This window comes from Panulirus ornatus, chromosome 55 (assembly GCF_036320965.1).
Source record: "Panulirus ornatus isolate Po-2019 chromosome 55, ASM3632096v1, whole genome shotgun sequence".
In the NCBI taxonomy this organism is placed as follows: domain Eukaryota; kingdom Metazoa; phylum Arthropoda; class Malacostraca; order Decapoda; family Palinuridae; genus Panulirus; species Panulirus ornatus.
The window spans coordinates 2,836,199-2,857,194 of NC_092278.1; positions in this window are offsets into that span (position 1 = coordinate 2,836,199).

The following is a 20,996-nucleotide window of genomic DNA, read 5'->3' on the forward strand; positions in this document are numbered from 1 at the left end:
AGCGACCAAGATAATGTAGCCAAAATGGCATTATATTGAAAATAACAATACACCCACCTTGGATCGTCATCATTACAATGTAGCTTACATGAAGTACATTAACCTTGGAAATGTAGCTACCGTGATAATATATCAACATGCTAATGTCGCCAAAATTCTGGTATAGCCATCATGGCAATATACCAAAAGAAAAAAAATACCCACCACAATGATATAGCTACCTTATCAATATAGCTACTCTAACAAAAAGCCATCATGGCAATATACTTATCTAACAGTATAGTCACCATGGCAGTATAGTTATCATAACAATGTAATCTTAATGACAGTATAGCCAACATGACTATATAGTCTCGATGACAAGACAATCATGATGACCATAAAGGCAACATGATAATACAGTCTCTATGACAATATTGCCATCAATTCAATAAATCAAACGACAATATAGAAATTATGGGAACACAGTCACCATGACAATATACTCACAAATACAATAAATTCGTCATGACAAAATGATCCAACCATGAAAATATAGCCACCCTGTCTCTATGGCTTCCATTACAATATAGCCAACATAATATACATTCACCACGACACCACCGAATATATAACAATATAGCATATCATGACAATATATTAACCTGATAATTTAATGAAAATGAAATTTTCGTTTTTATAATGATGTACCTTCAAGGGCAAAATCAATACCATTAAATACCATTAAATACCATTAAATGAAGTCTCAATGTCATTATAACCATCATCATGAAATAGTCACCATGACAATATAATTATCTTAGCAATATAGCCACTAAGAGATTATAGTCATAGTGACAATATAGTCACCATGACAATATACCGCCACCTTAATAATGTAGTTATCACGATAATGTATCACTTATGAAAAAATAAGCATGAGTAAAAAAAATGACAATATTAACATCTATAAAAGAGATCACCTTGCCAATATAGCCAAGGTGACGATATGTAAATCTTCGCAATGTAACCAAAATGAAAAGATAGCCAAAATGACGGTCTGTTCGTAATGACAATAATGCTGCTATGAAAATATATTCCCCATTACATATAGCTACAATGACAATAAAGCAATCTTCATAAAAAAGTAACATTGAAAATACAGCAAACGACCATATAGCCACCATGACAGTCCAGCCACTATGACAATAATGTCACGATATAATTCAGTCGCGGTGACATTAGAGTCACCCTGATAATAAGATAGTACTGACTATATAAATATCATGAACATAAGGCTTCCATGTTAACATACTTACCATGACAATTTAGCCAATATGATAATATAGTCACGACGGCAATATATTAACTTTAACAATATAGCCATAATCATATAAGTGATTGGACGATACAGTCAACGCAATAATAGGGAAGCCTTCAAATCATATTCATTATGGCAATATAAGCACCTGACAATATTGACGCTGTGACAAAATAGTCTCTTTCGGATCATAGGAAACATATAGGCTCCAGGGCAACATAGTGTCCATAACAAAATAGCGCCTAAGACAAGATCTCTCATTACGATATAGTCACCTTGACAGTGAAACCACATTGAAAATGTACCTGCTATGATGATATAGTCACCATGAAAATGTATTCAAAATGACAAAATTGTCACATTGAAATATAATCGCCATTGCGATTTAGTTACTATAATCATATATCAATCATGATGATATCGTCAGGAGGCTGATATAAACACCATGACAGTATAAAAACAATGAGAGTATAGTGATATGATGATATCATATCCATACACTTGCACTCACATCACTAAATAAACCGCCAAGAAAATATTATAATGATCATATGATTGAAACAAAATTGTAGTAAATGACAAAATATATCCTCAACGACAAAATTAGCCATACCAGTATAGCCAGAAAGTAAACATAGCGACCAAGGAAATGTAGTTGGGATGGCATTATATTGTAAATAGCAATAAGGCCACCATGCAGATATCGTCACCCTGACAATGTAGCTACCATGAAAATATAGTAACCTTGACAATGTAGCTACTATGATTATACAATCCCATGGAACATATCCACAACAACAGTTTAGTTGCGAAGACACAATGTCATCCTGCTGATTATATTGTCATGATTGGTCAGTGATTATGGTAACTATATTGTAACGGCGATTATATTTCATTGTGATTGTTTTGTCATGTTGACAGCATTTTTAAGGTAGCCATATTGTTATGTCAGCTACATTTTCATGGTTGTTGCTTTGTTCTATTTGCTATACTGTCAAGTTGCCTCTATTGTAATGATAAATCCTCTCTTGATCGCTATTTTTCCATGGAGACAATATTGTCTTGGATTCTATACTGCCATAGTGAATATAATTCAAATATCTCTTTATTATTGCGTTGACCATATTGTCATATCAGTTACATGATCATGGTGGCTCATTGTTATGGTGAATATACTGTCATTGTGACTATATTATCATAATGGCTAAGTGTCATGGCAAATATGTTGATATAGAGGCTATATTTTCATAACATTTACATAGTCATTGATAGTTTATTATCAAGGTGACTCTAATATTATGGTGATTGATTTATGCCGTAATATTATAGTCGTGGTGGATGCACTACAATAGTTGCTGTATTGTCGTTTGCTGAATTTTGTATGTTACTCTTTTGTGAATATATCTTAATTGTAAGTTTAACTATAGTGTCATGAGGAGCATATTTTGACAGTGGAAGTATTGTCATTATGAATATAACGTCATTATCTTCTCATTTTGGTTACATTGCTATGAATATATATATCGTCACCTTGGTTATATTGGCAAGGTGATCTTTTTTGTACTTACTATATTGTCATTTTTTTAATCATGCATATTTTGTCATAAGCGATACATTATCAAGATAACTATACTAATTAAGCTGACAACATATTGTCATGGTGACTATTTTGTCATGGTGACTATTTTATCGTGATGGTTATAATGTCATGGTGACTATTTCACCGTGATGGTTAAAATGTCTTGGTGCCTGTATTTTCATGGTAGCCTTTCTAATGGTGTTGATTTTGCCCATAAGGATATATCATCATAGAAACGAAGTTTTCTTTTTGAATAAATTATCAGGTGAATACATATTCATTTTATGCTATAGTGTTATGGTTTCAGTACTGTCATGGTGAATGTATCATAATGGTGGCTACATTGCAATGGAAGCCATAGTGGAAGGGTGGCTATACATTCATGGTGGGATCATTCTGTTACTCTTTTGTTAACATTGCTTTATTGTCAGTGTAGCTATAGTGTTATGTTGAATATATTTTCATAGTGGCAGTATTGTCAATATGAACATACCGTCATGATGGCTATCATACATTATGGTTACATTACTATGATGTATATAATATCATCCGGCAATATTGGCACAGTAATCTTTTTTGTAGTTAATATACTTTCATTTATTTTATCATGCATATTTTGTCATAATTGATACATTATCATGATAAGTATATCATTAAGGTAACAATATTGTCATTTTGGCTATATTGTCATTATGACTATAATTTCATAGTAGTTATATTACCAAGATTATTATATTTTTAGGAATATATTGTTATGGATTCAGTACTGTCATGGTGAATGTATTATTAAGGTGCCTATATTGCAAAGGAACCCATAGTGGTAAGGTGACTACATTTTCATGGTGGGCATCATTTTATCATGACGATTATATTGCAATTGTCACTATATTTTAAAGGTGACACTGTTGCCATGATGTTTATATTGTCATTTAATTTGCTAAATAGATTGCAATATTTTCATAGACTATGTATGGTCATGTTGTCTATTTTGTCCAGGTGGTTTTATTGTCATCTTGATTGCATGGTCCTGGTGGCTATTTTATCGTTAAGATTATAATGTTATGGCCACTATATTGACCCAGTGGCTATATTGTTATGTGACTATATTGTCTTGGTGGCTATTTGTCATTTTTGATATATTAAAAGAAAGTGACTGTTTTTTCAAGTTGGCTATATTGTCAAAGTAGGTATAATGTCATGGTAGCTATATCTTTGTGGTGATTATTTCTCTTTCTAGTGGTATATTGTCATGATAGCTACACGAACATGTTGGGATACTTGCATATTGATATACTGTCTTTGTTGCTAAACTGCTATTGTAGATGTTTGTCGTGAGAATATATCATCAAAATAGCTATATTGTCAAAGTGACTATATTTTCTAGGTAGCTACAGCTTTTTTTACTATATTGGCATGGTAGCTATCTTCTTATCTTAAATATAATGCCATCATATCTAAAGTATCGTGTTTGCAACATCAACTTGATGGCAATAGTGATATAGTGAATTTTGTCGCAGGGGATATTTTTTGTTGTTAGCTATATTTTCATTGTCATTATAAGATCATGATAGCAATACATTTATGGCGGGTTATTTGATATTGTGAGTATAACTGCATAGATATCGTATCCTCGTGTCAAATGTATTGTCAAGGTCTTTATAACGTAATGGTGTTCATCTCAACTTTGTGATCATATTATCGTGATGAGAGAATGGTTATGGTAACTATATTGTAATAGCGATTGTATTTCATTGTAATAATTTTGTCTTGGTGAGTACATATTCATGGGAGCTATATTGTTATGGGAGATACATTTATATGGTTCGTGTATAGTTATTTTGACTATAATGTCGGAGTGACTATATTGTAGTGATAAATCCTGTCCTGGTCGCTCTTTTGTCATTGAGACTATTTTGTCCTGAACGATATATGTTTTTCTTTTAATCCAAAAGCGATTATTTTGTCATTGGCTATATTGCCATAGTGAATAAAACTTCATAGTGTCTATATTATTGCTTTGACTATATTGTCATATACATTATATGATCATGATGGCTTTATTCTTATGTTGAATATATTGTCATCGTGGCTATATTATTATAATGGATAAATTGTCATGGTAAATATGTTTTTGTGGAAGCTATATTTTCATGATATATACATAGTCATAATAAGTACATTATGAACGTCACCCTATTGTCATGGTGACTGATTTATACTGTGACAATACTGTCATAGTGGGAATACTGTTATGATGGCTATATTGTCGTTTGCAGTATTTTCAAGGTTACTCTTTGTGAAGATGGATTAATTATCAGTGTAGCTATAGTGTCATGATAAACATATTTTCACAGTAGTATTATTCTTATTTTGAGCATACCGTCATTTTAGCTATCCTGTTATTTTGGTTGCATTTTATGGTGTACATATCGTCAACTTGGCAATATTAGTTTGGTGATCTTTTTTATAGTTGGTATAATGTCATTTTTTAAACATACATATTTTTTGAAAAGCGATACATTATCATGATACCTATATCATTATAGTGACAATATTGTCAGTGTCTACATTGTCATTATGACTATAGTTTCATCGTGGCTATATTACCATGATAACTATACTGTCATGGTGACTATTTTGTCATGAGGGTTATAATGTCATGGTGACCGCATTTTTATGGTAGCTTTTTTAATGGTGTTAATTTTGCCATCGAGGATATATCATTATAGAAGCGAGATTGTCATTTAGATTAAATTATAAGGTGACTATATTCTCTTGATGACTATATTGTAATGGTTTCAGTGCTATCATGGTGAATGTATTATAATGGTAAAACATTTCAATGGAAGCCATAGTGGCAGGATGAGTATAATTTCATGGTGTGTATCATTTTGTCCTAGCGATTATATTGCATTTGTTGCTATACTATCATGGTTACTGTGTTGCCATAATTTGTTTATTGTCATTTAATTTATCAAATTGATGTCAATATTGTTAAAACGACTATATGGTCAAGTTGCTATATTGTCATGGTGGCTGTATTGTCATCGTGACTCTATGGTCATGGTGGCTATATTGCTATTAAGATTATATATTCATGATGACGATATACAATGGTTGCTATATTGTTAAATGACTATTTTCATGGTGACTATTTGTCATTTTGTTTTATTTCAAGGAGGTGAACCTCTTTTCATATTGTCTATATTGTCAGCCTAGCTATATTGTCATGCTAGTTATATCGTATTAGTGGCTATTTTTTTCTGGTGGTATATTGCCATGATGGCGGTACTAATATATTGGCGATATTGGTATGGTGATATATTGTCTTGGCGGCTAAACTGTTATTGTGAATATTTTGTCAGGGGAATATATTATCATGGTAGCTACAGTGTCAAGATGATTATATTTTCATGTTTGTTACATTGTCATGTTGACTATATTGGCGGCCTATTTGGTACTGTTGGCTTAACTGTATGGATATCATATCATTATGTCAATTATAGTTTCATCGTATTTATACTGAGATGGTGTTTATGTCAACCTGGTGATTATATGATCATGATTAGTGTATGGTTGGTAAATATATTGCAATGTCGATTATATTTCATTGAGATTATTCTATCATGGTGAATATATTTTCATGGTAGCTATAATGGTATGGTAGGTTTATTTTCATGGATGTTATATTCCTTTTTGGCTATACTTTAATTGGAGCTATATTGTAATAATAAATCCTTTCCTGATCGCTATTTTGTCATGGAGGCTATATGTTTCCTATGATCCGATAGTTATCATTTTATCACAGTGTATATAAAGTCAGGTGGCTATATTGTCACATTCAATATAATTTCATAAAGTCTTTCCTATTGCATTGCCTATAATGTCATATCAGTTATATGGTCCTGGTGGCTTTATTGTTTGGATGAATATATTGTTATCGTGACTATGGAAGCCATAGTGGCAAGGTGGTTATATTTTCATGATGGGATCATTTTGTTATGGCGAACATAATGCATTTGTATACATATTGTCAGATGGTTTTATTGCCATAATATACATAATTTGAATGTTTCTTTATTGTTGCGTTAACTACATTGTCATATCAGTTATATGACCATACTGGATTTATTGTTATAGTGAATATATTTTTGTCGTGATCATATTATCATTATGGCTAAACTGACTTGGCAAATATATTCATATAGAGACTGTATTTTCATATTTCTACAGTCACTGGAAGTTTATCATCAATTTGACTCTAATGTCATTGTGATTGATTTATATCGTGACAATATTGTTATGGAGGCAGTACTGTCTTGGTGGCTACATTGTCGTTTGCTGTATTTTCAGTATTACTTTATTGTGAAAATGGCTTTATTGTTAGTGTAGCTATGGTGTCATGAGGTACGAGTTTTCATAGTGACAATATTGTCATTATGAACTTACTGTCATGTTGGCTACCTTCTCATTTTGTTTCCTTTGCTATGATGTATATATCGTCACCTTTGCTATATTGGCAAGCTGATCTTTTTTTATAGTTGCTTTATTGCTATTTTGTTAATCATGCATATTTTGTCATAAGCGATATATTATCATTATAACTATATTATCAAGGTGACAATATTGTCTTAGTGAGTATATTATCATTATAAGTATAAGCTCATAGTAGCTATATTGGCAAGATAATTTTATTGTCATGGTGACAATTTTAACATGATGGTTATAATGTCATGGTGTCAGCATTTTCATTGTAATTTCTTCATGGTGTTGATTTTGCCCCATATGATATATCAGTATAAAAAGGAAATTCTCATTTTGATGCTTTATCAGGTGAATGCGTTGTCATGATATGCTGTTTGATTTCATTGCTGTCAAGGTAAATGTTTTATTATGGTGGCTACATTGAAATGGAAGCCATAGTGGCAGGTTTGCTATTTTTTCAAAGTAGGATCATTTTGTTTAGGAGATTATATTGCTTTTGTGAGAATATTGTCATAGTAACCGTGTTGACATAATTTCTATATTGTCATATATTTTGTTGAATTGATGGAAATATTGACATAGAAACTGAATTGGCATGTATGTATTGTCTTGGTGGTTGTATTGTCATTGTGACTACATGGTTATGGTGGCTATATTGCTATTAAGATCATATTATTATTGTAACTATATTACCATAGTGGCTATAGTGTTACTAGACTATATTACCATAGTGGCTATAGTGTTAGGTGACTATATTTCCATGGGCGCTATAGTCTTAGGTGACTATATTGCCATGGAGGATATTTGTCACTCTTTTTATATTACAAAGAGATGAATGTCTTTTCAAGTTAGGTATATTGTCAGGGTACCTACATCGTCATGTTAGCTATATCGTTGTGGTGGGTATTATATAATTCTGGTGGTATATTGCCATGATGGCTATACTAATATTTTGGCGATATTGGCATGGAAATAAAGTGTCTTAGAAGATAAACTGTTGTTATCGACATTTTTCGATAGGAATACATCATCATGGTAGCTATACTGTCTTGGTTGATATAGTTTCATAGCCGCTACTTTGTCATGGTGACAGTATTCATCCTGATAGCTGTACTGTTAATTTCAACATATCATTATAGAAGCAATTATAATGCCATCGTGGCTACATTATCTTGGGCGTTATATTAACTTGATGACTATATAGCTTTGGTTGATTTTGTCGTTGGAGATATATTTTGTTGTTAGCTAGACTTCTATTGTGATTATAGAATTATGATGATATTTTCATGGCGGCTTATTTGACATTGTGAGTGTAAGTGTACGGATATCATATCATCATGTCACTTATAATGTCATGGTTTTTACAGCATGATGGTGTCTATGTCAACCTGCAGATTCTATTATCACGATCGGTGCATGGTTATGGAAACTGTATTGTGATAGCGATTATATTTCATTGTAATCTTTTTGATGTTGTGACTATATTTTCATGGTAGGTATGTTGTTATCTCAGTTACATTTTCGAGGTTGTTTCATTATTTCACTGTCTATACTGTCAAGGTGACTACATTCTAATGATAAATCCTGTTTTGTTCACTATTTTCTCATGGGACTATATTGTCCTGGACGCTATATGTTTGCTATGATCCGAAAGTAACTATTTTGTCACAGTATCTTTATAGTCATTTGGCTATATTGTTACGGTGAATATAATTTGAATGCGTCTATATTATTGAGTTGATTATTTTGTAATATCATTTATGTGGTCTTGGTGGCTTTATTGTTACGATGAATATAATGCCATCTTGACTATATTATCATAATGGCTAACTTCTCAGAGCAAAGATATTTATATGGAAGCTATATTTTCACGGCAGATAATTTCATATGGATGCTTTACTTTTATAATATTCATATGGTCATTGTAGGTTTACTATCAAGGTGACTCTAGTGTCCTAGTGATTCATCTATATCGTGACATTATTGTCTTGGTGGCTGTGTTGTTTTGGTGGCTGTATTGTCATATACTGTATTTTCAATGTTACCCTTTTTGTGAGGATGGCTTTATGGTAAGTGTAACTGTAGGTGTCTTGGGGAACATATTTTCTTATTGGCAGTATTGTCGTTATGAACATACCGTCATTCTGGTTATCTTTTCATTTTGGTTATATTGTTGAGATGTATATATCGTCACCTTGGCTATATTGACAAGGTAATCTTTTTTATGGTTGTTATATTGTCAATTTGTTAATCATGCATATTTTATCAAAAGCGATACATTAACATGATAACTATATTAATAAGGTTAGAACATTTTCATGGATGACTATCTTGGTAATATGAATATAATATCATAGTGGCTATATTGTTAAGATAATTTCATTGTCTTAGTGACTATTCTATCAAGAAGGTTATAATGTCAATGTGACTGCATTTTCAAGACAGCTTTTATAATGGTGTTGATTTTGCCCTTGAGGACATGTCATTATAGAAGCAAATGTTCATATTTAATATATTACCCGTTGAATAAATTGATATGATATGCTATATCGTTATGGTTTCAGTACTGTCATGGTGAATGTATTATTATGGTGGCTATATTGCAATAGAAGCCATAGTGGCAGGTTGGCAATATTTTCATAGTCGGATCATTTTCTTATAGCGATTATATTGCATTTTTGAGTATATTGTCATGATTACTCTGGTGCCATAATATCTATGTTGTCTTTGAATTTGTTGATTTGATGGCAATATTGTGATAGAGGTTGTATTCTTATGTTGTCTCTATAGTCATGGTGGTTGTATTTTCATCGTGACCATATGGTCATGGTGGTTATATCAAAATTAAAATCATATTGTTATGGTAAATATATTGCTTATGTCGATATATTGTAAAGCGACTATATTGTCATGGTGGTTATCTGTCATTTTTGTCGTATTACAGGGAGAAGACTGTCTTTTCATGTTGGCTATATCATACTGGTAGCTATATTTTCATGTTAGCTATATCGTTTGTTTTTTTTTTTCTGGCGGTATAGTGCCATGATGGCTATACTAATATTTTGTTGATATTGGCATGGTGATATAATGTCTTAGCAGCTAAACTGTTGTTGTGGATATTTTTTCATAGGAAAACCTTATCTTGGTAGCTACATAGTCAAAGTTAATACATTGTCTGGGTAGGTACATTGTCATGGTGACGATATTGGCACGGTGGCTGTATTGTTATTTTCAATATAATGCCATTAGGACTACATTATCTTGGTCGCAATATTCAGTTCATGGCCATATTGCTATGGTCAATTTTGTCGTTGGGGATATGTTTTGTTGTTAGTTAAATTTTTTTCGGATTATATGATAATGATAACAATATTTTCATGGCGACTTATTTGGTATTGTGAGTGTAAATGTATGGATATCATATCATCATGTCAACTATATTGTCATGGTTTTTATACTGTGATGGTTTTTATGTCAACCTCCTGATTATCTCATCATGAGTGGTGTATGATAATGGTAATTATATAGCAAAGGCGATAATATTTCATTGTGATTATTTTGTCAAGGTAACTTCATTTTCATGTTAGCTATATTGTTATGCCAAGTAATTTTTCATGACTTTTACATTGTTTTATTGGCTATACTGTTAAGGTGGCTATATTTTGATGATAAATCCTATTTGGTCGCTATTTTATCAAGGACAATATAATGTGCTGGAAAATATATGTTTGTTATGATCCGAAAACGACTATTTTGTCACAGCGTCTATATTGTCAGGTGGCTATATTGCATAGTGAATATGATTTGAATGTTTATCTATTGTTGCATTGACTATATTTTCATATAACTTGTATGATCATGGTGGCTTTATTATCACGGTGAATATATTGTTGCTTTTATTATACTATCATAACTGTTAAATTGTCACGGTAAATATGTTGACATTGACGCAATATTTTAATGATACTTATATAGTCATTGAAAGTTTATCAACAAGGTGACACTGATGTCATTGTCATTGATTTATATCGTGATTTTATTGTCCTGGTGGCTGTACTGTCATATTGGGTATATTATGAAGGTAGCTATATTGTCATGTTAGCTATATTGTTGCGGTGGGATTTTTTTTCTAAAGTTATTTTGATATGATAGCTCCACTAACATTTTGGTGATATTGGCATGGTGATATAGTGTCTTAGCAGCAAAACTGTTGCTCTGGATATTTTTCATGGGAAGAGATTATCATAGTAGCTACATTTTTAAGGTCGATATATTTTCATGGTAGCTATATTGTCATGGTGAGGATATTGACATGGTGGCTTTATTGTGCTATAATGCTATCATGGCTACATTATCCTAGCTGTATTGCTATGGTTAATTTTGTCGTTAAGGATATATTTTTTCAGCTACATATTTATTGTGTTTATATGATCTTGATGATATTTTCATGGCGTCTTATTTGGGATTTTGAGGGTAAGTGTATGGATATCATATCATCATGTCACTATTTTGTCATGGTTTTTATTCTATGATTGTGTTTATGTCAACCTGCTTATGATATGATAATGATTGGTGTATGATTATTGAAACTATAATGTGATATCGTTTATATTTCATTGTAATGAATTTGTCATAGTAACTATATTTTCATGGTAGCTATATTGTTATGGCAGGTACATTTCATGGTTGTTCTACTGTTTTATTGGCTATACTGTCAAGTTAACTGTATTGTGATGATAAATCCTTTCTTATTCGCTATTTTCTCATAGAGACTATATTCTCCTAGACGCTATATGTTTACTATGATCCAAAATGACTATTTTGTCACATTATCTCTATTGTCATGTGGCTATGTTTCCATAGTGAATATAATTCATAAATGCGTTTATTATTACGTTGACTATATTGTCATATCACTCATGTGACCATGGTGGCTTTATTGTTATGGTGAATATATTATTGTCTTGACTATATTATCGTAAAGGCTAGATTGTCATTTCAAATATTTTTATGGGGGCTATATTTTCACGACAAATATATCTATATGGACGCTGAATTTTCATGATATCTATGTACTCATTATATACTTATTATCAAGGTGACTCTAATATCCTGGTGATTGATTTATATCGTGACATTATTGTCATGGTGGCTGCACTGTATTTCCCAGAACAGTTTAGCTATTATTACAGTATAGTCACCACGACAATATATTCACGGTAACATTAAATCCTCCATGATCATATAACTGATATGACAATATGGTTAATGCAATAATAAAGAAACATGCAAAATATATTCACTATGGCAATATAGCCACCTGATAGTATAGATATTGTAACAAAAATAGTTGCTTTCCGATCATAGCAAACATATAGACTCCAGCACGATATATTGTCCATGACAAAATAGCGTCCAAAACAGGATTTTTCATTACAATATAGCCACCTTGACAGCATAGCCATCAAAACAATGTAACAACCATGAAAATGTACATACCATACCAATATAACTATCATGAAAATGTAGTCACCACAATATCATAATAAAAAAAATATAATCGCCATTGATATATAGTTACCATAATTATACATCAATCCTGATATTATCACCATGTTAACATAAACACCATAACAGTGTAAAGGCCATGACAATATAAGTAGTATGATCATGTGGTATCCATACAGTTACACTCAAAATACCAAATAAGCCACCATGAAAATATATTATCAAGATCATATAATCGCAAAAAAAATTGTAGCTACTAACAAAATATAGCCCCAGCGACAATATTGACCATGATATTCATAAAGTTATTGTAAGTTTATTATCATTCTCGTTTGCTGTATTTTCAATGTTACTCTTTTGTGAAAATGGCTTTATTGTCAGTTTAGCTATAGTGTCATGGGGAACATATTTTCATAGTGGCAGTATTGTCATTATGAACATACCGTCATTTTGGCTATCCTTTCATTTTAGTTACATTGTTATGATGTATACAACGTCACCTTAACTATATTTACATGGTGATCATTTCATAGGTGGTATATTGTCATTACTAATCTCATGAATACTTTGTCATAAGCGATATATTATGATGATAATTATATTCTTATGGTGACAATATTGTCGTAGCGACTATATTGTCATTATGACTATAATGTCATAGTGGCTATATTGCCAAGATAACTATAGTGTCATGGTGACTTTTTAATCATGATATTTATGTCATAGTGACTGTATTTCCATAGAAGCTTTTTAAATGGTGTTCATATTACCCTTAAGGATATACCATTATAGAGGAGAAATTGTCATTTTCATTAAATTATCAGGTGACTACATTGCCATGATATGCTACATTGATATGGTTTCAGTACTGTCATGGGAAATCTTTTATTACTGTGGCTACATTGCAACGGGAAAACCAAAATGGTAAGGTGGCTATATTTTCATGTTAAGATGATTTTATTATGGCAATCATAATAGCATTTTTGAGTATATTGTGATGATGGCTGTGTTGTAATAATATCTATATTGTCATTTAATTTGTTGAATTGATGGCAATATTGTCTTAGAGACGGTACTGTCATATTATTTGTATTGTCAAGGTGGTTGTATTGTCATCGTAACTATATAGTCATGTTGGCTATATTGTCAGTAAGATTGCATTCTTATGGTAGCTATATTGCGATGGTGGCTGTATTGTTAGGTCACTATATTGCCGTGATTGCTATTTGTCATTTTTGTTATATGACAAGGAGGTGACTGTCTTTTCACGTTGGCAATATTGTCAGAATAGATATATTGTCGAGTAGTGGGTATATATATTTCCTTTCTGGCGGTATATTATAATGATGGCAATGATAACATTTCAGCGATATTGGCATGATGATATAGTGTCTTAGCAGCTAAACTTTTGTTGTGGATAGTTTTCAATTTAAATGATTTATCATGGTAGCTACATAGTCAAGGTTACTATTTTTCGTGGTAGCTACATTGTCATGGTGGCTGTATTGTTATTTTCAGTATAATGCCATCATGGCTACATTATCGTGGTCGCAATATCAACTTGACGGCTAAATTGCTACGGTTAATTTTGTCGTTCGGGACGTATTTTGTTATTAGCTATATTATTGTTGTGATTATATGATCATGATAATAATATTTTCATGGCGGTTTATTTGCTATGGTAAGTGTAAGTGAATGGATATCATATCATCAAGTCACTTATATTGTCATGGTTTTTACATTGTGATATTCTTTATGTCAACCTGCTGATTACATATTCATGATTGGTGTATGATTTTGATAACTATATTGTAATGTTTTATTTCATTGTGATAATTTTGTCATGCTGACTATAATTGCATGACAACCTTAATGTTATGGCTATATCATAATGATAAAACCTATCTGAGTCACTCTTTTTTCAACGAGACTATATTGTCCTGGAGTTTATATGTTTGCTATGCTCCGGAAGCGACAATTTATTCACAGTATCTATATTGTCAGGTGGTTATATTGAAATTGTGAATATACGTTGAATGTTTCTATATTTTGCTTTGACTATATTATCATAGTAAATACATTGTCGTCGTGACTATATTATCATAATGGCTAAATTGTCGTAGCAAATATGTCGACATGGGGGCTATATTTTTATGATATTTATAAAGTTATTTTAAGATCACTATCAAGGTGATTCTAATGTCCTGGCGCTTGATTTGTACCGTGACATTATTGTCAAGGTGGCTGTATTGTCAAAGTGGTTATATTGCCGTTTGCTGTATTTTCAATTTTACGCTTTTGTGAAGATAGCTTTACTCTCAGTGTAGATATAGCGTCATGGAGAATATATATTCATAGTGCCAGTATTGTCAAAATGAACTTTTTTCATTTGGATATCTTCTTATTTTGGTTACATTACTATCATGTATATATCGTCACCTTGGCTACAATAGAAATGTGATTTTTTTTATATTTGTTATATTGTCATTTTTTTCAATCATGCATATATTGTCATAAGTGATACATCATCATAATATCTATAGTATTCCGGTGATTATATATTGGCATTGTGACTATATTGTTATCATGAATATAATCTCATGCTAGATATCTTGCCAAGATAACTATCTGTCATGGTGACTATGTTATCATGATGGTTATAATTTCATGGTGACTACATTTCCACGGTACCTTTTATAATGGCGTTGGTTTTGCCGTTGAGGATGTATCACCATAAAACGAGATTTTTATTTTGATTAAATCAGTAGAACGCTACATTATCGTGATATGCTATCTTATTATGGTTTCAGGAATGTCATGGTATATGTATTATTATGTTGGCTACATTGCAATGCAAGCCATAGTGGCAGAGTGGCTATATTTTCATAATATAATCATTTCGTTATGTCGATTATATTGCATTTGTGAGTATATTGTCATGGTGACTGTTGCCATAATATCTCTATATTGTAATTTGATTTGTTTAATTGATGACAATATTGTCATAATATAATGTCATGTTTCCCGTATTGTCTTGGTGGTTATATTATCATCGTGTCTATATGGTCATGGTGCTTATAATTCCATTAATATTATATTGATATGTTAACTATATTGCCATGGTGGCTATATTGTTTGATGAATATATTGCCATGATGGCTATTTGTTATTTTTGTTTTATTACAAGAACGTGATTGTCTTTTCATGTTGCCTATATATCAGGGTAGCTACATTGTCATTATAAGATTACAGTCATAAAGACGATATAGTCGCCATGACAATATTTTCACCTTAATGATATAGTTATCATGATAATATATCGCTTATGACAGTATATGCACGATCAAAAAATGACAATTTACCACCTATAAAAAAGATCACCTTCCCAATATAGCCAAGGTGGCTATATGTACACCATAGCAACATAACCCAAATTAGAAGATAGGCAAAATGACTTTATTTCATAATGACAATACCGTCTCTATGAAAACTTATTCCCAATGAAAGTATAGCTACACTGATAATAGAGCCATATTCACAAAATAGTAACATTGAAAACACATTAAACGACAAAATAGCCACAATGATAGTACAGCCACCATAACAATAATGTTACGATATAAATCAATCACCATGATATTAGAGTCACCTTGAAAAGAGATTTACAATTACTATATAAGTATCATGAAAATATAGCATCCATATCAACATATTTCCCATGACAATTTAGCCATGATGATAGTATAGTCATAACTACAATATATTCAATATAACAACAAAGCCACCATGCCCACATAACTGATATGACAATATAGTCAACGCAACATTAAAGAAATATACAAAATATATTGACTGGGTCAATATAGCCACCTGACAATAAAGATAACGTGACAAATTAGTCGCTTTCGGATCATATAAAACATATAGCCTCCAGGATATATAGTGTCCAGGAGACAATAGCGTCCAAGACAGGATTTATCATTACTATATAGCCACCTTGACAGTATAACCCAAAAAACAATGTAAGAACCATGAAAATGTAACTGGCGTACCAATATAACTACTATGAAAATGAAGTCAACATACCAAAATAATCACAAAAGATATCTTCATTGCTATATGGTTACCATAATCATACATTAATGATGATAATGTAATCAGCATTTTCACATAATAACCATCACCGTATTAAAACCATTACAATATAAGTTACATGATGATATGATATCAAGACAGTTACCCCTCATAATACCAAATAAGTCGCCATGAAAATATCATCATGATCATATACTCACAACCCAATTGTAGGTAAAGACAAAATACATACCCAATGATAAAATTGATCGTAGCAATATAGCCATCAAGTTGATATAGCGACCAAGATAATGTAGCCAGAATGGCATTATGTTGAAAATAACAATACACCCAACATGCAAATATCGTCATCATTACAATGTAGCTTACATGAAGTACAGTAACCTTGGAAATGTAGCTACCATGATAATATATCACCATGCTAGTATCGCCAAAATTCTTGTATAGCCATCATGGCAATATACCAAAAGAAAAAAATACCCACCACAATGATATAGGTACCTTAACAATATAGCTACTCTAACAAAAACCCATCATGGCAATATAGTTACCTAACAGTATAGTCACCATGGCAGTATAGTTACCATAACAATGTAATCTTAATGACAATATTGCCATCATGACTATATACTCACGATGACAAGACAATGATGATGACCATACAGGCAACATGACAATACAGTCTTTATGACAATATTGCCATCAATTTAATAAATCAAATGACAATATAGAAATTATGGTAACACAGTTACCATGACAACATACTCACAAATACAATATAATCGTCATAACAAAATGAACCAACCATGAAAATATAGCCACCTTGCCACTATGGCTTCTATTGCAATATAGCCAACATAATATACATTCACCATGAGAGCACCGAAACTATAACAATATAGCATATCATGAAAATGTATTCACCTGATAATTTAATCAAAATGAAATTCTCGTTTTCATAATGATAAATCTTTAAGGGCAAAATCGACACCATTAGATAAGCTACAATGAAAATACATTCACAATGTCATTATAACCATCATCATGAAATAGTCACCATGACAATATAATTATCTTAGCAATATAGCCACTAAGAGATTATAGTCATAGTGAGAATATAGTCACCATGACAGTATACCGTCACCTTAATAATATAGTTATCACGATAATGTATCGCTTATGAAAAAATATGCTTGAGTAAAAAAATGACAATATAGCAAGTATAAAAGAGATCACCTTGCCAATATAGCCAAATGTGACAATATGTAAATCTTCGCAATGTAACCAAAATGAGTAGATAGCCAAAATGACGGTATGCTCATAATGACAATACTGCTACTATGAAAATATATTCCCCATGACATATAGCTACAATCTTCATAAAAGAGTACCATTGAAAATACAGCAAACGACTATAGAGCCACCATGACGGTCCAGCCACTATAATAATAATGTCACGATATAATTCAGTCGCGGTTACATTAGAGTCACCCTGATAATAAAATAGTACTGACTATATAATATCATGAAAATAAGGCTTCCATGTCAACATACTTACCGTGACAATTTAGCTAATATGTTGCTATAGACACGACGGCAATATACTAACTATAACAATATAACCATGATCATATAAGTGATAGGACGATACAGTCAACGTAACAATAAGGAGGCCTTCATATTATATTCATTATGGCGATATAGGCACCTGACAATATTGATGCTGTGATAAAATAGTCTCTTTCGGATCATAGCAAACATATAGGCTCCAGGACAATATAGTGTCCATTACAAAATAGTGACCAAGACAAGATTTCTCATTAAGATATAGTCACCTTGACAGTGAAACAATATTGTGTCATGGCAAATATTATGGTGATTGATTTATGCCGTAATATTATAGTCATGGTGGATGCACTACAATGGTGGCTGTATTGTCGTTTGCTGAATCTTGAATGTAACTCTTTTGTGAATATGGCTTTAGTGTCAGTTTAACTACAGTGTCATGAGGAGCATATTTTCACAGTGGTAGTATTGTCATTATGAATATAACGTCATTATCTTCTCATTTTGGTTACATTGCTATGAATATATGTATCGTCACCTTGGCTACATTGGCAAGGTGATCTTTTTTATAGATGGTATATTGTCATTTTTTTAATCATGCATATTTTGGCATAAGCGATACATTATCATGATAACTATACTAATTAAGCTGACAACATATTGTCATGGTGACTATTTTATCATGGTGACTATTTTATCGTGATGGTTATAGTGTTATGATGACTGTATTTTCATGGTAGCCTTTATAATGGTGTTGATTTTGCTTTAAGGATATCTCATTATAGAAACGAAATTTTCTTTTTACATAAATTATCAGGTGACTACATATTCATTTTATGCTATAGTGTTATGGTTTCAGTACCGTCATAGTGAATGTATCATAATGGTGGCTACATTGCAATGGAAGCCATAGTGGCAGGGTGGCTATATATTCATTGTGGGATCATTCTGTTACTCTTTTTGAACATTGCTTTATTGTCAGTGTAGCTATAGTGTCATGTTCAATATATTTTCATAATAGCAGCATTGTCATTATGAACATACCGTCATGATGGCTATCATACATTATGGTTACATTACTATGATGTATCATCCGGCAATATTGGCACAGTAATCATTTTTGTAGTTAATATACTTTCATTTATTTTATCATGCATATTTTGTCATAATCGATACATTATCATGATAACTATATCATTAAGGTAACAATACTGTCATTTTGGCTATATTGTCATTATGACTATAATTTCATAGTAGTTATATTACCAAGATTATTATATTTTCATGAATATATTGTTATTGTTTCAGTACTGTCATGGTGAATGTATTATTATGGTGGCTATATTGCAAAGGAAACCTTAGTGTTAAGGTGACTACATTTTCATGGTGGGCATCATTTTATCATGACGATTATATTGCAATTGTCTCTATACTTTCATGGTGACACTGTTGCCATTATGTTTATATTGTCATTTAATTTGTTGAATTGATTGCAATATTTTCATAGACTATGTATTGTCATGTTGTCTATTTTGTCCTGGTGGTTTTATTGTCATCTTGATTGTATGGTCCTGGTGGCTATCTTATCGTTAAGATGATATCGTTATGGCAACTATATTGACCAGATGGCTATATTGTTATGTGACTATATTGTGTTGGAGGCTATTTCTTATTTTTGCAACATTAAAAGGAGACTGTTTTTTTCATGTTGGCTATATTGTCAAGGTAGGTATATTGTCATGGTAGCTATATCGCTGTGGTGGTTATTTCTCTTTCTGGTGGTATATTGCCATGATAGCTATACGAACATGTTGGGATACTTGCATGGTGATATATTGTCTTTGTTGCTAAACTGCTATTGCAGATATTTTGTCGTGAGAATATATTATCAAAATAGCTATATTGTCAAAGTGACTATATTTTCTTGGTAGCTACAGCTATCTTCTTATCTTAGATATAATGATATCATATCTAAAGTATCGTGTTTGCTATATCAACTTGTTGGCAATAGTGATATAATGAATTTTGTCGCAGGGGATATTTTTTGTTGTTAGCTATATTTTCTTTGTCATTATAAGACCATGATAGCAATATATTTATGGCGGATTATTTGGTATTGTGAGTATATCTGTATAGATATCGTATCCTCCTGTCAATTGTATTGTCAAGGTCTTTATAATGTAATGGTGTTCATCTCAACTTGGTGATCATATTATCATGATGGGTATATGGTTATGGTAACTATATTGTAATAGCGATTGTATTCCATCGTAATATTTTTGTCTTGGTGAGCACATATTCATGGGAGCTATATTGTTATGGGAGAAACATTTATATGGTTCGTGTATAGTTATTTTGGCTATAATGTCGGAGTGACTATATTGTAATGATAAATCCTGTCCTGGTCGCTCTTTTGTCATTGAGACTATTTTATCCAGAACGATATATATTTTCTTTTTTTTT